This window comes from Drosophila novamexicana, unplaced genomic scaffold (assembly GCF_003285875.2).
Source record: "Drosophila novamexicana strain 15010-1031.04,08,12 unplaced genomic scaffold, DnovRS2.1 tig00000193-arrow-pilon, whole genome shotgun sequence".
Taxonomy (NCBI): domain Eukaryota; kingdom Metazoa; phylum Arthropoda; class Insecta; order Diptera; family Drosophilidae; genus Drosophila; species Drosophila novamexicana.
In genome coordinates this window covers 10,237,219-10,262,949 of record NW_020824787.1, presented here as the reverse complement: position 1 = coordinate 10,262,949, position 25,731 = coordinate 10,237,219, and the positions used below count along the sequence as shown (strand labels likewise).

The window sequence follows — 25,731 nt, the reverse complement described above, 5'->3', positions numbered from 1 at the left end:
TTGTTGTTGTTGTTGTTGCCTATGCGTCGCCAATTTTGAAAATGCAATGAAAAATTCTAAAAGCAGAGGACAGCGAAAACTCAGAGCCTGGCCAACTGGCGAACACTTCATTTACAGCGTTACGAGAGGCGTCAATGAAGTGATGGGGTGTGCGGGGCGGGGCGGGGTAGACAGGAGCAGGCAAGGGCGCAACGAACGCATCGCTGACCAATGCAACGCGCCAGTGCGTGCTGTGTGTGTTGGGTGTGCGTGTGCATTTATTATAAAGCCAAGCGGTCAAAGAGGGAGCAAGAGCGAGAGAGAGATAGAGCCAGAGTCAGAGCGAGTGAGAGAGAAAGAGAGAGAGAGAGAGAGAGAGATAGAGCAGCATCCAGTGGCTGCTGCTGCTGTCGTTGACTGCCAAATTCATGTGGCTTTTCATGCATTTCAATTAAGCTGCTGCTAGTTGGCGGTTGCTGCTGCGAAAAGTGTTGGAAAATGTGCGAACAATGTATTCGCAGTGGCAGCAGTAGCAATACCAGTAGCAGATGGAGACAGAGACCGGGACAGCGACAGAGAGAGAGAGAGAGAGAGCGAGAAAGGTACAGACACAGCCAATTCTATCCCGTTGCGACAGCTTTTTAATGAATTAGCTAATAAAGGCAGAGTCGTGTCGACTCTCGACTTGTGTCGAGTGCTGCACCTGGTCACACTTTGCTTTCATTTCATTTTTATTGGGATCAAACACACTCACACTCACCCACACCCACACACACAGACACTTGCACAGCTCTCAATAGACTGTGTTGGCAATGTCTTGACGGCGATAAACATCATTAGACGGCACAAAAGCGACGGCACATAAAGCGCTTTATTTGCATGTTGTCTGCTTTTAGATGCCACTGACCCCCCCTCCTCTGCACAACAAAAAGCCAAAGAAACAAGAAGGGGCAAGGGTATCGGGGCTAGAGACAAGGTGCTCGACTGTGATACCCATACAAAGCATACGCTCAGGTGGCAGGTGTTTGCATTATTGAGCCACTTTCAAAGGCGCATTTTCACGCCGCGTTTTTTCTCCCAGTTTTACTCTGATAAATATGCTGTTTGCCCAGGCTTGCCAGCGGGAAAGTTGTTTTCAATACCCTGCCAGAGGAGGCATATAAATATTGCCTAAAGATTCTAATATATTGGAATATATCAAATAAGCCACCGATTCAATACTTTGTCATACTGTTTTACGATTTGATTTAAAAAATGTATAAAGTGGATTTTATAGCAATAAGATTATTTTTGATAATAATTTGAGAGCATTTTTTGGTACATTTGATATAAAACAGAAAAAGTGCAAATTGAATTAAATTCGGCTATAAAAATTAAAAAAAAAAAATTAAGTATAGAATATTGGTTTTACTGCGGAAAAATTAACGTTTAGTAAAAAATACGTTTGGTAGCGAATGCTCAATAAAAATAAAAATATGTTTGTTTTCCATATCCTATTAGCAAAAAAATTTCAAACTCAGACAACTCTATCATTTGGCTGCTATATAAAATATATATAAAATCATTTGAATATAGTTTATCGTATAGTTTAGTTACAGGGCATAGAATCTTCGGTATTAAGGATATTCATAGCTATTTCTTCATGTTCGAGTTGCCTTCGTGTTGGTATAGCAAATATTTTACAGACGCCGAAAGCGAAAGGCAGCAACAACGACAACGACAACAACAACAACAGCAACAACAAGAGTAAAAACAACAACAAAAGCGACAACAAAAAATTGGTCTGAACTCTGTTTAAAGGGACTTTGTGACTTTCGACTTTGGGCTTGGTCTTGGTCTCTGGCACCGGCTTTGGCTTCGGAGTTGTGCCTTTAAGGCAGCCAGCAACTGGCCGCAAGTAAATTTGCATATTTTAATTATTCATGCATTTTTAAGATTGATAAGAGGCGCCTTTTTTCTTGTGCGCCCATCAGCTTGTGGCCGGGCCGAGCAAGGGTCGACGCCACTTGCTGCTACGGCTCGTAGTTGCTCAAAAATGCCACTTTTCCACTAGTCAGCATCTGAGCGCATTAGCATTAGCCGGCTGTTGAGGCATTTGCATCAAGTTGCTGTTATTGTTAAATTATTAAAACAGCTGAGACGGCAAAAGTATGGATTGTAATTTATCGAGAAACTTAAGTGTGGCTTGTTAATAGAAATGTGAAGAAGAACAAGAAGTGGGAAAGGAAAACAAGAAGTTTGCAAGGTGTCTGCAATATAAACTAAGGGATTGTTAATGTCTCTTGTCACAGACTTTTAATGGATTCAAGGCTCTTGTTGATATATAAGAACGGAAACAAAAGATCCCCAGTAAATGCTGCCATGAATAAATAGAGGTTCCTCTTATATTATCACGCATTTAAATATTCTTAAATGCATATACATTTATTTTCGCATTTACGTATGCTTATATTTTCTAACAGCTACAATTTTAAGCTGCTGATGCTGCTGCTGCGTGCTGCCGAATAGTGGAAACATCCTAAATTTCCGCAAGAATTTTATTCACTTGTAAACTTGGTGTCAAGTTTTTGGTATTATTCAGAAAACTTTTGCTGCCAACAATTGAAAACAAATCAAAGCAGCAGCAACCTGTCAACAATTGTCGCCATGTTAAAATGTATTTATAGGCTTCAACTTGATCTGCTCCCGAGCAAACAAACAGTTGCGGGCTGCTTAGCAAAGTTTCAAACCAGCACCCAGTTGCCCCCTCTCCTCAACCATTCACCATTCAAGCAACACGAAGTATCTGTGACAAATCCCAAACAAAACATGCTTCAAAATTGAGTGTTTATTGTGTTAAGTAGGCACACACAGACACAGGCGTGGCTGTGAGAGGGCAGCAGGAACGTGTTGGCTGGATAGAGTGAAAAGTATGCGACAAGGCAGCGACGCCTGCGGCAACTACAAGCAGAGTAAATAACCGTTTTTTTTAGTGGCAGCAGCCAGAAAAAAAGGCAACTTGCTGAAGATGTTAGACAATGCCAACAATAAAGCCGCAAGTGCCGGCGGCAGGCACAAAAAAGAGAATAAACTCAAGCAAGAAGCAGAGAGAGAGAGAGATGGGGAAAGAGAGCGAAGCATAAAGATATAACAAAGTTGCATCCGCAAGACGCCGGCAAATTTGTGGCCAGTCAACAATTCCTCTTGGCAGAAAAGGATGTGCCACATGTGGCAACTCCTCATCCCCTCTTCAACCCAAACCCTTTTCCTGTCCAGAAGTGACATCAAGCAGGCCATTGATCAGCCTAATGAAGGGCCAACGTTTGCCTAATTGCTGTCGCTCCGCTTCTCAGCTGCTCAGCTGCTCAGCTCCACAGCTCCTCAGCTCTGTCATGGTATATCGTATATCGCACTTAGGCAGACTTCGCTTGCAGCAAACAATTGAAACGTATAGAAGGGTCCTGTGAGTGGAGCTTAAGGACTGGCCAAGTATTCCGTAATGATAGCAGTTAATAGTTATGTATGTATATGTCTGTGACCAAATTGATTGTGAATAACTGAAGAATGATGGACCGGCTTACAATAGATGCAGAGAGAAGCACAATGTAAGCATAAGTAGAATCATGAAGTGAAGTTGAGTTTCATGTGCGCCATAGAAGCAGAACAAAGCCACGCAATAAGTTGTTATTGAATACAGCATTAGGGCACAATGGCTTGCATATTTACTTTAATGACATTATGACAGTTATGACAATAAATATGCTGCCAACTCCGGCTAGAAGCTGCCCTTGAGTTTTTGATTTTTTTGAACTCTTACTGCACCTTGTCCAAAACAAAGCCCAACTAAAACCTGAACCCGAACTGGGTTACTTTTTTAGTTAATTACTGGGAACTAATAAAATATATTTATTTATCAGTAATATCATCATTTTATCATTGATTAAATATATTCCATGATGTCAAACCTACAAAACTTTTTTTTTCGCTTTATCTGTCTAAGCCAAGTCTACAAAAAGGCTGGATTTTTGATTACAAAATGTGTCGAATTTAGTCTTCTTAAAGGAAACCATTTAAAGCAAAATTATTTGTTTCTTAAACTATATTCAATATTATTGTAGCTAACTATTTGACCCCCAGATATTTCAGTTTTTTCTTTTTCTACTCTAGAAGTATCAATAACAGTTTGTTTTTCTTCTGATCAATAGAGTTTAGGAATCTGACTGAAACTGTCTGCTTGAGAAGAAGGTTGCCATGCTCCGGGCAATATTTGTCAGAAAGCACGTTGGCATTGTTTGGGCTACATGTGAACCAGTATCCATCCAGTCACATCATGATGTCTAATACAAAATGCAGTACAGTTGCGACCATAAAATGTTTACTGATTACAGTTATATGGCAACAACTTGGCAGGGGCAACAAATTCGCTGACTCTTCGGGCTGTCCGCTCACTATCTCGTCTGTCTCGCGCTCTGTCTCCATCTCTCTCACTCTCCCTGCCTGCCTGTCTGTCGATCTGTCTGTCTATCTCTGGCACGGCGACAGATAAACTGATGGCAAAACTGACGAAAGTGGATGTGGTATGGCAATAGCTTCTTCTTCTTCTACTGCTCTGTTTGTCTAACTGACAGTGCAGTCGTGATAGTTGCATGTGTATCCACTGACAGACGACTTGCACAGCGCGGGAGGAGGACGGCGAGCGGTGGAGGACAGAGGGGAATGGGGGCTGGGTGGGAGGGTGGCGTACATCTTATTAAGTTTGCATTACGAAGGTTGTTCGAGCGGCAGCCCGGAAGATGGGCATCATCTTAGATGCCGGAGTTTCAATTTCGCTGTCCAGGCAGCCCATGTGCCTGTCGAAGACGATTTTAACATATAGCAATGCAGCATCTTTCATCTTCTATTACTATTTTTGCTGCTTCTTTTCGACTCGGAGAAATAACCCCACTCGCCAAGGCTTTCTGCCTTCCTGCCCTCCGTCCTGACTACTCACTACAATTTAATTTAATTTTTTTTTCTTGTCGTAGACATTTGATAATGCTGCCTCGTCTGTCTGGGCAGTAAAATGTTGCAAGAACTGTTGCAAATGGCGTATTGCCACGCCTACTTCAGGCCCCATTCTGGGCAATAGTTCCTTGTCTGGCAGTTATGCCCTGGCGCATTTTATAAATTTTTAAACTTATGATTCATTTTTATGCATTTCCACTGACTGCACACTGAAACAAATGTCTGGGCGGGATGCGGGGCTAGAATGAGTATCTTCCACTGTCCACTGTCCACTGTCCACTGTCCACTGTCCACTGTCCACTGTCCACTGTCCACTGTCCACTGTCTACTGGCTGCTGCTGTTGCCAGTCGTCGCCTAATGCGTTCTAATGCAACAATAAATCATTGGAAATCCATTTATATTGTCAACACAAGCCTGACAACTAGCAACTCGCATGCGAGGGGGCCATTAAACGCCGGATAGCATGCAATAAAAATAAAAAAAACCATAGGGAAAACAAGTTAAGACAGTGTGAGGCATAAACACCTTCGCCTTGTTGCTGACCTTATTAATGAGCTACCAAAATAAGGCAAAAAGTTAAAGCCAAATGGAAAAGGAAAATTTTTACAAAAAATCGAAGCAGACTTTATATACCCTAGAAATTGGACTACTTTTCTAGATTTTCTATTTTCTTTAAATTGCGCAGATCTTGTAAATAAATTGAATATTTTGGTATGGACTTCGGTTAAGTTATACATCTTTACTCTAGTCTAGAAATCAAACACGAATCTTTGTTGTGCCCAAATGACTTTAACCAAACCGTGAATAAAACAGAATAATAGCTATAGCTGTAGCTGCTATCATCTACAGGATGATATTTTTATAATCCAAATAAACCATATATGAGCTTATGAAGTTACTCTATCTTTGATTTAAATCCATTTATTTATTTAACATATTTATTGATTGACGTTTAATTATTTTATGAATAAAAATAACTCTTTTGTTAGTAGATGTTATTCGGGTCTTATATTTTTTCAAAATAATGTTTTTAAGCTTGTTTTTGAGCTTTAATGTTGTAAAGCTCACATAATGGAATAGTGCTGGAAAGTCAATTATATTTTACTTTACTTTAAGTAGTTATTACTGTACTTTAAGTAGTTATTGGGCTTCGAAATAAGCTGCTTGTCGTGTAATTTTGTTAACAGAGCTCAAATATGCCCTAATAAGAGCATAAAGAAAACACGAACACAGACGTACACACATACAGAGAGAAGCAGCGATGCAGACAGGCAAAACAAAACAGACGGTGAAATTAATAAATAAATTAATAAATTACAAATAATTTATCACGAAACACAGGCGTATTGGCAGCCAGCGTTGTATAGGTGCGTGTGTGTCTGTGTGTGTGAGCTAGTGTGTGTGTGTGTGTGTCTAAATAAGTCTATTAGAGAAATGAAAATAAATTGCGTGCTGCCAGTTGCCAACTGCCAGGCATGGCACAGCGCGCAACGCCCGCCCATCGATTGCCGAGCTGCCAACTTGGACAGACAGCGTCAAAACAACAGCAGCAACAACAGCAACAGCAACAACAACAACAACAACAACAACAACAACAACAACAACAACAACAGCTACAAAAGCCAAATTCAATTATAAATGCGTGTAACAGGCATTGTCTATGTGTGTGTGTGTGTGTGTGTGTGTGTGTGTGTGTGAGTGTGTTTACTACTAAGTGCAAGTGATTAATTTTTGACAGGCACATTTGTTGTACGATATTGAAAACAATCAATGCGAAATGTATGAGCACGCCCCTTAAATGGGCGCACATAATTTATATATGTATCTGTATATAGATAGACAGATAGATAGAAATGTTGACTGACTCTCACAGGAAATATGTATGTAAGCGCTGCTTGTATTTGTTGCTGTTAGCCGCAAGTCAAGATATTAATAAACAATTAGATAAATCTAGTTTATAAATATGTCTGGCAATAAAATGTTTTAAGCATGTGTCTTACATAGCTGCAGGTGCTTGAAAATGAAAATATAAATAATACCATGGCTCGAGTGTGTGCACGTGTGTGTTTGTGTGTTTTGGGAATAAGCAGCTGCTGAGAGAGAGAGAGTGCATGGTAACTGTAGGCATCTGCATATTTGAATAACAACACTCGATGGAATCGATAAAAACATCACATCTCGAATACACATTCACAAAAAGCAAGCATTGCTAGTTATGAGCAGGAAAAGTCCTTCAGACAAGGGACTTCACGAGTTACTCAAAGGGACTAAAGATTCGTAACCAAATGCTGATTACCTAATTAAGCTAATGTGGCTGACGAGCTGTCAAGTTGGCTTCGTCGAATAAGTAACTTTTAAGTGCAGGCTGCCAACTAGTTAAATATTTTAAGGTATCCTTAAAGTATTTATGCCAACTTGTGCTGAGTGGAGGTGCCAACTTGTTTTCTGTGTTACCAACTGTAAAGCGTAGCTGCCAATTTGTTTACAGTAGGAACAACCCTTTAACAGGCTTGTTAACTTACTAGCTAGTAGAGCTGCCAACATGTTTGTTTTTAATTAAAATGGCTGTTAATTTGGTAAAAATATTATGTATGTGTGAGCAAGTTTGCATATGATAAAATTTGGTCTTAACTGAGCCTCCTAACTTGTTTGTACGATTGAAATTGTCCACTTGTGCTCTTTGTTGTTAAATCAATTATATCAAGAAAAGAAATGACAAGGTATTTGCTGTGAGTGCAATGCTTAAGTGAGCCTGTCAACTTGTTACTGTTAAGATCAATATTGAGTCAAGCAGGCGAGTGTCAACTAGTTGTTTAATTCTACACAAATAGAGATTGTCAATTTGCCTGAAATGCTGTCAGTTTGTGTAGAACCGTGTATCTGTCAGTGTTTTCTTAATGACTAAAGTGCAAAACTTATTCAAGCAAATTTGATGAGCAACAAATAGAAAATAAATAAAATATGGAAGCATTGAAATTTGTATTAAGGAACTGATTAAATTACTAATGTGGTGAATATATGTACCTCAAACGAACTCATTTATATACAAAAGACTTCAGGTAAGAAATAGCTCCTTTATAATAACTAGAAAATAGCTTTAATATGACGCATTAAGTGGTGGATGACCTTTTCATTAAGGAAACTGGGGAGCAACGACGGGGATACAAATACCTGACTAGAGTATAAGCGTAATATTGTCTTAGCCAAAAGCAATCAAAGCCAGTGTATATCCCAATAATAATAATAAGTAGCATTAATATAACTAAACAGTTATACAATCTTATACAACAACACGTATTTGCATCCGCTGGCTTATAGTTTAATAGTTTGCGTTAATTTCTGCTTGTCTCATAACCCTATCAAGCTCATCGCTGAGTGCACAACTGACCACCGAACCGCTGTCCATTGTTATTTAGGTACTTCGGACATAAATCGTGGCATTTTATGCGCCTGCCCACACTACTCTACACCTTACACTGGCAGCCATCCAGCTGCCCGCTTATTCCGCTTTTTTTTTTTTGACTATTTACATGCAGCACGTTTTTACGAGTATCTTTCCTGCCGCTGGGCCCAAAACTGAAATGTGCGTTTTGGGTAAAATTATGCTATAAGCCACGTGCTGCGTACATAACAGCAAAATAAAAAAAAAAAAAAAAACCAAAATTATATCGCTGGCTCTGCCAAAAACCCAACCAAACCCAAAGCAAAGCACAGTGAAGCCTCTAGAAACTGCCGCGCACCACGGCTATAATGCAAATTTATGATCAGAATTCAATTATGTGCTTATTGGAACGCAGCTGCTGTGCTGTGGGCCCCGCCCTACTCCGACGGCTGCTGCTCCTACCTGAGAGCTGGCATGTCCTGCTGGGCGGAAAAGGCAGTTAATGTTGCGCAGTTTAACGCTTAAAGCCGAAATGCTATGATTTACACACGCACACACACAGACACACACATATATACACAAAGAGCAATTGCATTTGTGGCACAAAGTGCGTACGCACGTATTTTATGGGGCAATGCCACACCCCCTACCCCTAAAGAGGCGTGGTAACTGCTTTGGCACTGCTGTCATTAAACCAGTTAACAAATAAATACTTTGCGGTCTTTCGTCACAGCCGAGAAGTCCAAGGCAAGCGGCGGAGAGGAGACCGAAATCCGAATTCAAACCCAAACCAAAACCTCAAGCCAAAACCCCAAAAGGCGCTGCTCTGCGACTTTACGACCTTGTACGCTACCATTTTATGCCCTACACGAGGGAATGCTGATGCAGAGGGGAAGGGGCATATTAGCTGCGGCAAGGCGTGCGTCACAATCAAAGCTTAAATAACAGCTCGGTTGAGGTGATAATAAAGATAAAGGCAGGTAATAAATATAAATAAAACTCTTATGTATGCATCTGCATATTGTTCATAATTACGTCAAATATATTAAATATAAAAAACATTCGGTCACACCCAACGAATATATGGATTGAGGAAATTTAAGTAAATACTTTGCCTTTTGAAAATCCGAAAAAATGATACAAATTATGCAAAGATTATTTGCTTGGATTTTCAATATGACAGTTAAGTAAGATTGCCTCTAAAATCTTTGCGAATGCAATGGAAAAGATATTTACAAAATGCAAGATGAGAGGGAAATGCAGTGAAAAGGAAAAAAGTGAAAAATTGCTGCCTGCAAATAGACATGGGAAGAAGTCCTTTATTTTCCCCTTTTATTGCTTTTTGCATTGAATTTGTGAAGATTCTATATTCTGCTAGAAGAGAATGGAAAAGAGTATGAGCTCTGGGAGCGAAGATATATTCAGGCAGGAGAGGAAAAAGAACAATATGACAAAGTGCACCTTTATAATATTTATTGGATGATTATCTGTTGTTTCGGTTAGTCAAAATATCGTAGTTATGAAAATAAAGAGGTAGAGTAAAGGAGGCAGAGTAAATGATTCTATGTTCATTTCCTCTTATTTGGACGATTTGTTTCAATGCAACTCTTTGTTTTATTATCTACAAAGAGCATCTGCAAGCCAAGCTCAGAGAATGACTATGACTTTGGCAATTTCACAGTTTTTATTGACTGCCCCTTTGGCCAGGCTTTAATTGAGCACAATGCATAGTGCGAACATCGCCGCAGGCTGTGCCAAAGTTGTTCCTGGCTGTTGCTGCCGGTGTTGTTGTTTTTATTTGTTAGCTCAGTTTTACGGGGCAATGCGCGTTCATGTATAAATAATTTGAAATTAATTACATGTAACATGTTACTTTGTCTGGCCATTCGTCTGTTTGTTATTTGCTCGTGTTTGCTTTGCTCCTTTGTTGCTGTCTTTTTGCAGAAGGTAGTCGGGGAGTTATAAAATATATATATATATATGCAACTACAACTATACGACTATACGAATGACTATATGCGTTATGTGAACGAAAATGGGAAAAACTGGCAGCGCGAGTTTCCAGTTTGAGGTTGAGGTTGACGACGGCGACGACGACCAGGACGAGGACGACTGCTGCACACAGATTTATGGCACGCAATTAACAATGCCGGCCATTAAGAGCAAATACAACAAGAGTTATATTAACCTGAAAGAGCAAAGGTGTTAAGGACTAGAAGATATCCTATACTTTACATATTCCCAAATAAAAATTAAAGCGATGGATGGGCTGAAACTTTGTTACAATAATGCATAAAGATCTTTGTAAACGGTTAAGCAATAAATAAAGAAATAAAATATTAAAAGTAATTAAAATTAGTTTTGAATAAAAAAAAAGTTAAGTGCAGTTAAAAAAATTATGGGAGAAAGTTTAAATTTTCTATGTGCAGACTTATACTTTTTCTCACGTAAGAAATATACTTTCAAAAGCTTTCTTAGCTTACACAACAAATTGTGCTACTAAAGTACAATATTAAAATGAATTTATAAAAATAAGTGAATTTTTCCTTCTTTTTTTTTTAACACATCGGTCTGTCTGGTGCGTAATGCTGGAACTCCATTATCCCATTCAAGCTTTCTTAGTTAATTATATGGGTCTTACATGGATAAGATCGAGTCAACTTTTTCTGTACAATTAACAGTAAGATAATTGTATTCTTTTCGGTTAACCTTTTTTTCCAGGGTACAACTAGTAGTTACTGCTACAAAGCCAATACATTGACAGCTACCGGAATGGTCACGCGTGTGTGTGTGTACACAAACACAAGCGGGCACACACACATTCATCGGACTTTATAGCATACTTTTATGGGCAACATAACAGGAGTTTTTATGCGTTTTGCATTCGCATTGGGCTTAAATGTTTTTGAATTTAAAGTTATAATTAAAAAACTTTGGGCCATGGGCGCACACTGTTAGCCTTTTAATTGGCTCTTTGTTACGCTTGTTGTATGACTCCTCCCCGCCCCACCCCCACCAAACAGGCGGACAGTACCCGCTCAGTATGGCCATCATGTGTTTTTGCAATTTCAATTCAATGCACGCTGCCATTAAATCTTTCATATGTAAATGACATGTTAAACATTCAAATAGACTTGCATAAAGTTGCATAATTGCATTTACGTAATAAACGTGGCCAACGCACTCGGACCCAAACCACTAGTTTTAGACCATATAATTGAGTGGCAACCCTTTTGCTCATTTTTGGAAACCGTAAAATATATGAGAGTATGTGTGTATATGTATTATTTATTGGAAATATGCTCATAAAATTTACAGCCGACGGGCAGTAAAAGCGTAATGCCATCTACCTGTTTAATTTCGACACATGTGGGCAACTCTGCCACGTTCGGCCGCTCACCGTAAGGTATGCTATGAAATGTGTTTCATGATTATTAAATATTATTAAGTAGTACAAAAGCAAAAGGGATTTATTTTTAATGAGTGTCGCATTTATCAGCAATTTTAATGTATATTTCAGTTTATAGAAATTGTTGAACTCTGCAGAAAAAAGAGGAAATTTCTTGCAAATCAATATTTGTCTGTTATCTGACTTTTGTAAACTTTTGGAATAATTGTATTGGTTAGCAACTTTAACAAATAAGCAGACTCTGATCTATTAAACCATATATTATAAATTTTATTTACTGAATATTTTATACCCACGTACACATATAAATCTCTTTTGTGGCATTAAAGAGTCAAGAGAAGCCATTAAACATTTGCATATATGTAGCTCATATCATATTTTGGCTTTATTGTTGTTTTAATTAACCGCTGCAAGTTAAATGAAGACAGTAACATGACAACAGCAATAAAAAAGTCCAGTCTTGATTTCCACACACACACACCCACAGGCAAGGCTATTAAACCACACACACGTGGACGAGCGCACATAAAAAATACCGGAAATGCCGCTGAAAAACTAATAACCAAACGGAAATGCAGAAATGCACAGCTACATTTATATGTATAAATATATATATATATATATGTATGTATATTTTTCTCCAATTCTCCGTCTCGCTCTCTTTTGCTCTGAAGGTAACAACCATAAAGCAGGGACATTAAATGCATAACGCGAGCTGACAATCCAAAAAATTTAATTAATTTCATATGCACATCAAGTTTTCCGGTTTCTCTCTCTCTCTATCTCGCTCTCTCTCGCTGTTTTATCTGCGATGAGTTCAATAGGGGCCGTAGCCCCCTAGCTCTTCCCCATTCAACTTCTGCGCTCTTTCGCTTTTTAATATATATCCAAAGAGCGATTTTTTCACTAGATTTGTTGTTTGGTTGTTTTGGCATTCGTATTCGCATTTCAATTTGTGCTTGACATCTATTAAATTTTTGCCTTTTTTTCAGTGTTCAGCTGCTGCCCCTTCTAGCCCCCTCCCACTGCTCGTTTGTTTGCGCATTTACATAATTAAATTTATAAGCATTATTGGTCGCATGCTTTTAGGTTTATTAACTTTTGTGCCCCATTTTATTGCATATGTCAGAATTAGCTTCTGACTGCCATTCAGCTCTAGCTTCGCCCCTGCCCTTAATAACCACATATCTCCGTATGTCCCCCAGTCAGTCGCGTTTGTTAGAGGTCTATGTTAATTACACTCCGAGGTAGTTCATTTGATTAATTTACTAGTTTGTGGCAGACAACGGCAACTGTGTCCATTGGGAATTCACACCAAATGCGTCAGTTGCCGATCAGATTTGAAGGCCTCCCGATGTGTGCCTCCGCGCCATGTAAATCTATGAAATGTCATTAATGTATTTGCTAATGTATGCAGTAAATGGATATTAATATTACGCTGAAAACTTTCGTAGGCCGGTTCCAAGTGAATAAATCAAATAAATCTATTTATATACATCAACCTAATGTGCTCTTTTTGCTTTTTGTACCTATAAATAGGATTGGCTTTGATTGATTTTACATGTTACTGAATAAACTTTTATAATTTATTGAACTTCATAGTTTCCTAAACTGATTCAATGATGATTATCTAAATCTAACATCTTATAACCCTATATTACTAATTTTAGGAAATAATAGTTCCCGAACTTTAAGACACGACTACACCTATACATTCTATTCTACTCTTACTATAATAAATCTTTAAAACTCCTCAAGATCCATTTTAAAGTCAACATAAGCTTGTTTTCCATAAAGTTTGATACTTTGTATTCAATTTATATTTCAATTTATATTCAATTTATAACTAATTTTCTCTAAAGCTTTATAAATTCTTGAATTGCCTTTATGCCATTAAAATCAGTCTATAAATCGCAGTTTATTTTTTACATCAATCGTATAAAGTCTCATTAGCCCGAATGCAAAATTAAAGCAGCCTAGTTTGCAAATTATTCGAGTTGTGAGTGCTGAAGCACCTTTGAATGAAAGCAGAGGCTTAAAAAATTATCTCACAAACTTTTACCCTATTTATAAATAAATATATATATATACATATATATAGACCCACGCATTTAACTCCATCACTTGGAAATAATTCTGAACATGAAAAAATGCACTCATTCTATGCACTTTAAAGCGTGGGCAGGGGGCGAGGCAGTTGCCTACTTGTGAACGCCCACTTCAGGCGCTGATTTGCGATTAAATGCGCTTTTTTTATTGCCGCTGCTGCTGATGCGCACTTGGCGCATGAACAACTTGGCAAGTGGCACACAATTAATTGAAAATGCCAACAACAAATAGGGAGCGGGCAGGGTGGTGGGTGGTCCGTCGTCGGTAGTGGGTGGTTAGTGGTGACGGGGTGTAGATATGACAACAACATTAAGCTCTTGGCACAACAAATGCTAAGCAATCAAAGCGAGTTCTGAGTTCTCTCTTGCTGGAATACAATTTTTTTTATATTTTTTGTTTATTAATTATAGACTAATTAACAAAATACTCAACGCAGTCCAGCGTCGGGGCAGTCGTGCATGTGGGCGTGTCCAGTCTGATGACAGCTGCATATACGCAGAAGAAGAAGCAGCAGAAAATCCACACCCGAAAGCCACCCACCAAGTGTATATTTAATTGCTTGGCGAGCGCGAGACAAAGTTGTTTGGCTGGTTGTTCCAATTGTTGGTGTTTGTGCTTATTATATAGACGTAAAGCGAATGCGTAAGCAAATGCTAAGAAAAGTTTATAATTATGCTGATTGTGGCCACAAAGCGGCAGGGTCTACTCTAGATAAAGCGGCCGAGTTTGATGTTTGGCTGTTTTTGTTTGGGCAACTGCAGTTTGTACCCCGCAACCCACCTCCCAAACTAAGGATGTGCTGTGGGTCTGTATCATTGCGTCGCATTTCCACTTGGCCATAGATATGCAAATGTAATTAGTTGTATGCCACAACGGACGCACCGGACATGCAGACGGTTACACGGCCAGCAGCCGCACGGCTCGTTCCATTCTCCACGGTCCACGTTCCACGCTTGCCGTCTTGTAAAATGTTAGCGCACCGAAACAATTTATAGTGAAAATAGAATTAAAACCACAAAAGCAAAACATGCCAAACAAAACAAGACAACAAAAAGTACAGAAGAAAGCGATACAAAAGTGAATAAAAGAAAAGAAGAGAAATGCAAACTGCCACGCAAGGCTGTGGCAAGTGCAGGGGGCACGGCACGGGGACAAGGGGCAAGCAGAGCAAAGTCGGTCGGCTAAACCAAGATTTATATGCAACAAAAGAATTAACTAAACTATGTAGCGTGTGGGGCAACACCGACACAGATATCCTGTAGAAAACTAAAAACTGCAGCTGCTTAAGAGATCTCATATGAAATACATTTTTGCTAAACAAAATATCATTTAAAAGGCGCCATTTAACGTTTGTTGGAGTAGAGAAATTAAGGTACAGTGATTACTCGCAAATTAGACACAGTCATCTTGTAGTGAGCGAATAGATGCAATAATTAGAGAGATAAATAACTCTTCATATCGATATATAAAATACAAAATACAATAAATACACCATGACTACTTTATCAAAAGCACATACTCTGACATATGACTCACCCATAAGTCATATACACCCTACACCTAAACAGCTAACAGGGTAAACACAAAAAAAAACTGACTACAAAAAAGTAGGAGCAAAAGAGAGTCACAAGCAGAAGGCGAAGAGGCTAAAAAAATGTGCATAGATTTGGCCAGAATGCCAGGCGCACGGCAGGAACCAACGCGAACAACACTGCCAGCAACAACAACAACAACAACAACAACGGCGACAACAACTACGAACAACAACGACAACAATTGCAACAAAGACGATGCCAAGCACGACGCGTATAAATTTGTAATTCTTGATGCAACCGCAACGTTTATTAATTTAAAATTCAATTTAAAATGGTCAAGACCTCGCCCCCAAAACCAAAAGGACGTGCTCATGTGAGCGCGTGCGTGTGTGTGAGTGTGTATGGTTATGTCATGTGGGTCTATGTGTTTGTGTGTGTGTGTGTGTGGGAGTGAAATCAATAGATTAATGCATCAGCAATTAGTGTGATCGAGCGTCTAATTGTTTTTGCCACGGCAAAAGAAATTTAAATTGTTTGCCAGCTAAGGTCGAGCAATTATTAATCTAATGCCAGCCACAGCCAGAAGCAGAGCCAGAGAAACAGCTACAGATTCGGCCATAAAAATAGGAAAGCATAAGAAAAACTTGACAGCAACTGCATTGGACACATTTAGTTGCAGCAGAAGAAAAGCACAAGTTAGGAATGATAGTTGCAGTACATGATAATATGACAAAAAGTACTTGGTTGTTCATAGACTCCATGGAGTTGGGAAGGGCGACATGTTTTGCGATAAATCGAGAGAATGATTGGTGCAAATTTTAGTTATACATATATCTTTAGCTTTATGAGCTTCATGAGCGTCTATATAAAACATTTAAGGTCTCTAGCTTTTAGTGTTTAATTTCAATAAAGTGGACCGCGGAAAGCCAGAATTCTCACAGTTAGATGACCATGGGAATATCGACTGCCTCCTTAATAGATTGATCGAGCATAAATATTTTATTAGATCAGGGACGGGGAAAGTTTCAAATATATTTGAAAGATAACAAGGATAATTTGAGAATCACATTGGATTTGATTTAACAGATCGACAGCTGGAGCAAGCTTATTTGAAACTCTTATATTTTCAATAAAAAACATAATCAAAAGAACATTAATAACAATATATAAAGTCAGGCTCAGCTGGTCTTATCTCTTGGATGTTTATCCAAAACGCACTCACAACAATTTCGATAATGCGCTTCTCTTTTACGTCTTTTTTTTTTGGTAAGGAGAAAAAGTGCAGACTTAAGCCGCAACAAGAAAAACGAAAAGCTAACCATGAAAAGCACAACAACAACAACAACAACAACAATGCAACGCGCAGCACATTTAACACAACTGACAGCTGAACATACGTCACGTGGCGTTGTCGTAAAGTTGCCACAGACGGAGGAGCCGGACCCGAAGAGGACAATGCAAGCAGCAGCAGCAGGTAAAGAAGAAGAAAATGTTGCTAGCTGTGTGTGGCCAAACACACACTCGCACACACACACACACACATACATATGCAACACAGGACACATCGATGACTGTGGGGCATTTTTAATGGAAACTCATTTTTGAGGTTAATTGTAAGCAAAAGATGGTCCGCAAAGGGTCTGTAATGCGGGTTGGGGAGGAAATGGGGGCTCTGGCAGCGACAGTTGCACATGGCAGACTCAACAGCGTATAGAGGGGTAAAGGGTAGAAGACGGTCCGCAGCTGGCTCAAGGCTAGTGGCGTTCATTGTACAAAAATATGAAAAGCACAACGTGTGGCAACATTGCATGGTGCCCCGTACGCCTGCCTGCTGTTGCTCTACCGTGGGGCAACTGTGAGACATGCCACAGCCGCAGCAGCAGTTGCAGCAGCAGCAGCAGCAGCAGCGGCAGCAGATGAGGTTGATGTGCGGCACTGCATTTTATAATGAGCGGAAGGTTTTAAATCGGCTTGCATTTTGCTCTACTTGTTGTTGTTGCTGCTGCTGCTGCTCAGTTGCCCGGGCAAAACGCTTGGCATAAGTTTGTACGTATAATCGGGAAAGTATGGTAATGTAGAGCACTCAAATTGTGCCAGCTCGAGCTGTATGTAAAAAGTGAAGTGTTGAAAAAGTTAAAAGCTAGTTTTAGCTGTGAAAAAAAATTGTTATGAAATGCCCTAAAGTCTGAGGTGGGGAATGGAGACTGCTAAAACATAGTATAAAAACGAACACAGCTTAGATGTTGGACTGTGCAGGGTATCTAATGATATGCAAGCTATAATTTTTAATTTAAAAATTAAAACTCATCAAAATGCCAAAGAACTTTAAACGAAGTCTAGAACTATACATAATATTTTGTTTCATTTTTTTTTGGGTTTATTGCAAACGTTAACGGTTGCAATTTTCAATACAGCTTTAAGTCAAGCATAATCGATAAACAGAATATGCGGCCAGTAAAACATTTGCGAATGTGACACAAAGAGCAATTAAGGAAATAACTGTCAAGAGAGAGAAAGAAAGCTGAGTGCCTGGGTCTAATTATCTGCACATGCCAAATATACTTATATAAAGTATGCCTCTTCCGTAGAAATATAATTATGTTATTTTGGCAAATTAAAAATCTACTTTGCTCGTTAGCGAAAAATCAATGTTATATGTTTCTAAGCTTGCATACAATTGAGCAGTTAGTTTCGCCTTTGTAAATACAATGTTTAACGTGAATGATTACCTTTTCATGAATAACACTCATTAGGTGCCACACTCAAGCGATATTCAGAGGCTTGGAATGTGCTAACAGCAACAAGAGCAAACAATGCTGACTGGGCCAAAAGCGTAAACTTCTTTCCCACCACTAACAATCATTATCATTCTCATCATCATCATCATCATCATCATGCTCGTCAGAGGTTGAAGTTTTGCGTTTAAGCGACTTTAATTAGCTGCTCGCCTTGTAGGAGCAAAATTCAAGTTCAGGCCAAAGTTGGATGACTTTGGCTGCCGGGCTGGCAAGTGCTTAACATTTTTGTGCTGCCTGCGCATAAATGGCTTAATTGCAGGCTTAATGACAAACTACAACAACAACAGTTAACAACAAACACAACAATTTGAACAACTACAAAAGCTGAAATTCCTTTTGCTCTAGCTGTGTAATTACTTTAATTGTGCGTCGCATTTCTGTTGGTGTTGGAAATTGCAAATATTTATTGGTCTTTATAAGCGCACTACCAACACTCAAATACACACATACACATTCGCACAAACACATACACATACGTACAAATAGCTGGCGTAGGGCCTTTGCTTTATTGTCGTTATGACAATGCGTAGAGCACAAAATTGTTGACATTTTTGTCATTTGTTTTTAGATTCTAGTGGCAATGACACACTGCCAGAGTTTTTGTTGTTGTTCTAACACACACACACATACACACACTCACACACTCAAACACACATACACTTCTGCATTGCCATATAGCAAATGTTATTTATAAAAATGACAGACACTTCTATTTCGCCACATGCCACATTGCAGGTCCTTGTCATTGTGGATACCCCCATCCCTCTGCCGCCAGAACTCTTACATCTACCCCATCGTTCCCCACACTACCCTCCTCTTTTAAGCCATATGCAGAGTGGAATGCTGTGAAAAATGGCGACTGTGTCACGTCGCATGCACATCGTGAGTTTGTCACACATACCACACTAGATTAAATTATAATCGAGCTGCAGAATATATGTGTGTGCAAGTGGGTAGGACTGATCGACTGGGTGATACCCTGCAAGCAAGAATTCCAAGGTTTCACATACCAAATTTGGTGTCTTCAGCTCTTATAATATTGGATCGCAAGAGTAGAAACCTATTCTTAACTATAACAAAGAAATTAGGGGAGTTATATCTGCCTGTTGATTACAATTGCAATATACCCCTCTAAAGTTTAAGTGCTACACGGTATAAGAAGCCGTAGCTCTCCCCACTCTCTCGCCAAACTTTTACACTCTTATTCTTTTAACCATTTGCATCTACAGCTGCGTCTGAGATTTGCGCAATTGACTGTGTAAGTGTTGGCATTGCTGTCGAGCTCTTTCACACTCCTCTACGCCTCTCGCTCTGATATTTTTTTTTGGAATTTCGTTTATTTTTTTTTTAATGAAATGTCAGCCAAGCATTTGAGCCATTTTTCATCTGGCAGCAGCAACAACAACAACAACTGATTAACTTTTAACGGCCGCCGCTTCGCTTCGCTTTGTGCATTGCATTACATTAAAAAAGCATAGCACACTTTTGTGCGTCGCCATTTTTTGATAGACCATCGTAAATCATGCAAGGCCAAGCCACGTCCCGCCTTGTCTCTCAACCCCTCTGATGCGCTGTCAACCCTTTTGACATTTGCGCCACGACTGCAAGTTTGACATTTTGCTTTAGTTTATGCGATATTTCACATGTGATAAGAGAACCAACAACAACAGCGACACAAATAGCTGACATATCCCTTTGTTGCCCGTTTTATGGCATAGTTGTCCGGTGTTGGTCAGCGCATTGTATACCTTTTTTCGCAGTTCATTTAACACTTTGTTTAATCAGGCAAGCACAGCCGTAGCATTTATCTAGAAATATGCTGAACTAAGCAACTGATAAAACTGACATTTCTTGGCATTAAGCGCAGCGAATTTTTACTTTCACTGATAACTAATTTTTTTTCTGACTTTTTTGGCAAGCTCAGCAAGATAAATGCATTTATTTTTATCAAGCAAGCGTAAGTGGCAATGGGACTTTATCCAATGGGAGTGCGAAAACAGGGGGCAGGGAGGCTGTTAGAATGAGGTTGAAGCTAAAGAACTTTTCGGCGTTTGTTTGCATATATAATTACTTTTAAGTGGTCATAAATTAAGGTTCGCTTGGGGACACGACTTATTCGACATGTTAAGTTTTCAGTTGACTATATATAGCGTGATATTATTTAAGAATTTAGCTTAGCTTAGAAAAATACTATAGTCAGGTAAATTTTTAGAAAATTTATATCACTATTTCAAACGGAGCTCTCTCAAATAATTGAATCGCTTAAAGGGTAAATATTTTCCTTTATATTTCATTTATTTAAATGCTGTTTTTTGTTGGCATCAATCTTAATATATTCTCGAATATGCTTCAATATTTCAATGAAATTTCCATCTGCACAAAGGCAACGCCTTTCAATTTGTTTTACGCGATTTATGCCACATGTCAACCAGTTGACAAGGATGACCCCGCATAGCCGGAGGACACAACCCTTAGCAGACACGTTGAATAAGTAAAAACGCAAATAAACAAAAATGATAAAAAAAAGACAAATAAATGTAACTGCGCGACTTTTTTCCTGTTGGCTTTTTAATGTGCGAGACAAGGCTCAAAGCAAATGCAAAACTTTGTTACACGTGTAATGAAAAAAATAAATAAATAAACAACCACATTGCGTGCGAGATATCATGTGACGCGACCCCTAACCCCAACCCCCCATCCACACTCTGCTGTCAGCCAACCCCCTGTTGAGTGAATTGCTCCGATTTACAATGCGTCGGCTGTCGCTAAGCCGCACGCCCAAGTTGAGATATCAAAAGGCAAACAGAGACGAAACAAATAAACAAATAAGCAAACAGAAAAGAAAACAAAAGCAGAAACAAAAACAAAAACAACAAATGTAAAGAGTTTGAAACAAAGACATATCTCTCAAGTGGCATCGTATGTCAGGGCAACTGCTGGCATGTCAAGTGCATGTGGTGGAGTACAGGTAAGGGTAGGTGGGTTGTTGCTGCCGCTGTTGCTGTCTCTCACCCCCGCGAAACCCACAGCCATCAGTCAATCTAATTTGCCTGTGAGGCAGCGCAATCACGTGTGTAGCGTGTGGCATACAACAATGGTAATATCTTTGATAAAGTCGTAGACATTTCCGAATCTCTCTTTTAAAATTGCACAATATATATTTCAGCAAATGCCCCGCCATTAACCGCTGCCCCACCCTCACTCTACTTAATTTTAAACTCAGCTGCGTTGAGCATTTATTATTTAGGATTCGGAAAAATAATCGCAAAAGACGCCGCTGCTGCTGCTGTTCTGGCATTGTGTCTGTGTGTGAGTGTGTGTGTCTGTGTGTGAGTGTGGTTGCAGCTGCCATTGCTGCATAACAACAAAGGCCACTCGGCAATGCAGTTGGCAAACAAAGCGTCCAAAAATGAGTGAGGCCAAAGCCAAAGCAAAAGCTAAGGCTAAACAATAGAGGACGCGCCCACAAAAGTATGCTTTAAGAATTTGTCCAAAAACATGGCACATTATATACAAAGCATATGTGTGTGTGTGCGTGTGTGTGTTTATGCTTCAGCTGGCATTGTGTGCACAAGCCTCGTATAGAAGTATATGGCCGTGCCATAAGGCCAAACTCCCAGCAGAGTGCATTGGGACTTAGCTTTAATAAGTACGAAAAATATTAGATCAAAATATTATATGTTTTAATGGCATACCCTAAGCCCAGCTCTCTTGCCTCTGTACATTACAAAAGAACTTGGAGAGATTGATTTGCTATCGCCTTTCTAGCTTCCAGCAGTTAACTTGGGAACTTATATTAAAAGTGGGGAGAAAGACTGAATTTTTGATACTTTTTGATATCGCTTTTCTATCGCTTTCTTATCATCCAGCTGGAAAAGTGGGGTTTGGTATATTTTAAAGGCATAAATAGTAAAATGGCCAAAGCATATTAAATTAAAGTAGGGCTAGTTAAAAAGAAAAGCTGTAATATAGATGTCCCTGCACATTTCAAAAATTAGCTCTTAACAAGTTCAGTGCTAATAAATTATAACTAATGTATATCCAACCTTACATTAACCATGTTTTGAGCTCTGGCTAGCATTAAGCCAAGACAGCCTAAATCTGTCTAGCAATAAAGTCTCATATTGTAGTTGGTCGGAGAGTTCTGCTGCGAGTATAAATTGTTTCAATTTATCGTTAAGCTTATGGGCCAAGTCTAATTCCTAATGCCAACTATTTAGCAGCAAATGTTATGCGGCTTACTCACATATTTCGCTAACACTGTGTCCCATTCTCTCTCTCTCTCTCCCTCCCCCTCTCTCTCTCACGCTCTTTCGCAGTGTATGTGTGTAACGCCCCTTGGCCTATCTAAATGCCCGGGCATAGACATTAAATCCATTTTGGTGGCTACACTGCAATGCGTCAAAAACGTTTCTCATGCGAGTTTCGTGGCTGCACTTGGAGCGCATCGTTTGCTGTTATGATGATGGACTCCATTCTAGTGGGGCTGTGGGCTGGGTTTGGGTTGGGGTGGCGGGCATGAAATATTGCATGTGGCAAATGTAAAACATGGCGTACTCCTTAAACTATACATGCAGTCTAGGTACTAGATACTAGATAGATAGTACAACTCCTTGTAAAAAGAAAGGGACAGAGAGAGAGAGAGAGAGAGAGAGAGGGGTAAATGTAATTTCACTTTTTTTTCGGAAGCCAATAAAAGTTCAATTTTTTGAAGTCGCTTCCAATTTTATTTAACGTCATTACATTTGAAACTTTAATACCGAAAAGAAAACTTTGCACTTGCTTGGCAGCCAATAGCTGGCGAAAGGGGGCGGCGGTGGCTTTTCTGTTACAGGGGTGTGCTATATTGAGTGTCTATTGATGGGCAGGCGGCTGTCATATGAGTAATTGGGGCTACATTGAATATGAAATGCTCTAGCTTAGGTAAAAAAAGCAATAAAATAAAATAAGTTGAAGGAATTTAAAAGATTGGATACTTTGTTACATGATCTACTTATATATATATATATATATATATATATATATATATATATATATATATATATATATATATGCGATATGCTGTGATGTAGATCTAGTTGCAAGCCAGTTTAAAGACTTTCAGGAAATTTAAAAATGAACTAAATTATTGTTAATCACTTATCTTGCGCTTCTTTCTGCATTTAATTATTTCGGCTAATGTTCAATTACCATTATTATTCGTTTCAATTTTTATTTATAGTAGCTAGTTCGTTACCTTTACGCTACACATGCTCCTCTTTCTGTTGTACACCCGACTTACAATCAATTTTTCAATTTACTCTGCAACAATTTTCTGGCCAAGTTTCTCTGCGGCTGTCGCTACCTCAGCTCTCACGGCTGCATTATATTTCTATGGTAGCGCCACGGTGTTACTCAATTTAAGACGTTGGCTGGCGACGAAGTCGCTTTGATAGTTACGTGTGGTTACACACGCGAGACAGCACGCCCCGTTTGTCCCGCCAAAAACCCAGCAACCACAGGCAACCACATCATGCCACCAAGTCAGAGCTTAGTTATTGCTACACTCATATTATATGTAGTAGCTTCAATTTGGACTATATATATATATAAGTATATTTGGCATATATATTTCCTTTGCCAGGCAATTGAATTTCTGTTAGCACAAGTCAAATAAAATTTAAGCGAGCACCTAATGAATTTCGCATTAAGCATAATATATGAACTGTTGAATAGTAATTCACTTTTATGGCATATAATAAGCATTTGACATGATATATGGTAAAACTTTGAGGAAATTGCTTTAATTATCTAAGGGAAAAGCTTGGCTAAAAATTTCAGCCAGATTCTGTGTCGTTATCATAAAAGTGTGCCACTAAAATGAGGCTTACTTGCACTTGAGCCCAACTAAAATGTTGTTTATTTGAAAAACTTGAACTTCGAGAGTGTCATTTTGAGAAATTTTCCTGTTGTCAGCTTTAATTGTGCTTGGGTCCGGCAAATGCAACAAATTTGCAACAAATTTCAGATCGTTATCATAATGTTGTTCGACTCGTACACATTTACATACATACACGCATATTAGCATAACTTTGTTTAACTTCATGTTGCAGGCTTTACTTTAAGTTTAACAGCATTTCTGTGCTTGCGCCTCCCCCCTTCTGTATGGTATATCATATATTAAGCGCAAAGCGCTCTAAGCCCAATAACTTTCATGCACACACACTTCATTGTACATGGACTCTCTCTTTCTGGTGCTCTGTGTAGATGGGCACACAGCTTGGCGCCGGGACTGCATTGCTGCAGGGCTGGACTCTGCAGCATACTTGCCTGCAAAATTTCCCATTTAAACTTTTCGCTACTGTACAATTTTCATTATTAATATGACTTTTTAGGCAGCCCGCAAACGCCAAACGGCAAACGGCGCCAAGTGGCTGCCAGGACCCAGAACCCGGTTTTGGTTGAGGATTTGGCCAGCCCGTTGGCCAGTTAAACGCGCCCAGAGTATTGTCAATGTTTGTCTGTGTCCAAGTGCTATGCACGAGTAGAGAGGCGCGTGCGAGGGGGATCGCAATGGGCGGTCGCTAGCAAATGCCAAGGATAAAGTTTTTACTCGGCTCCAAACTGAGACTTGTCGTTTGACTTTGCAACAAGTGCAGCGAGAGCGAGACAGCAACAGTATCCAGGCGGCCTTTTTAATCAAGGCCCAACTAATGGCTCGGCGCGTAGGTAAGTAAGCCCCATGCCCCGACAGAAGCCCAACCGAAACCACGAAAGCCGCTTATTACTATAAAGTGAGATTAATGAATCTCGGGAAGACGTCGAAGGCCCTTTTGTTGTTGTTGCTATTATTATTTATTTTTGGCTGGCAATTAATGAAATTTATTTGCGCAACAACGCGTTGAATGCCAGCTTTTCAGGGCATATTGTTTCTGGCCTGGTTGTGGATGTGGCTTAGCTGCTTCCGCTTTTGTAAGCAAATTCAAAAGCAAATTGTTTGGCTTTTATGGTCAGGACGCAGATTGGCACGAATGTTGCAATTTACGACTTAAGCTGCCAATACTGTCTAGACTGGGCCATGGTCTTGACTTGAATATCAATGAAATTGATTTAAGTTGAAAAAACTCATTTATAGAACACTTAAAAGGCGCCGATTTTTAGCTTATGGCTCGTTGTTCTTACAAATAATCAGCATGCAAAGATATTCTTGGTGCCTTAAATTCCAAGACAGAGATTTGTTCAGGCTCTCATATTACACGTTTCCATTTACTAACGATGGTAGGTTCGAAGACCTGACTGTTGTTGTGAAAGGCAGTATTAGCTAGTACTATTTTAAAATAATTTAATAATGTACTAACAGGCGAGAAAGGTTAATAGTAAAAAATAACCATTTCAACGGAAAGAGATTTTTTCATTCGAATTTTAATGCCATATAATTTCACTAACATACAGGATTATTTTCTATCTCATCACCATATTTCGTTTGTCTAAAATCAAAGCAGCATCATTATCCTCAAGCTTTAGACCACAAGGCGCTATTCCGTTTGTAGTTTGAC

General features: G+C 39.3%; 1 protein-coding gene across 2 annotated transcripts in view; it reads right to left on the bottom strand.

Moving 5' to 3' along the window:
• LOC115759220 (tyrosine-protein phosphatase Lar) overlaps nucleotides 1-25,731 on the bottom strand; it is a 151,735-nt gene that overhangs the window by 47,587 nt on the left and 78,417 nt on the right. The gene's annotated exons all lie outside the window — the stretch shown is intronic.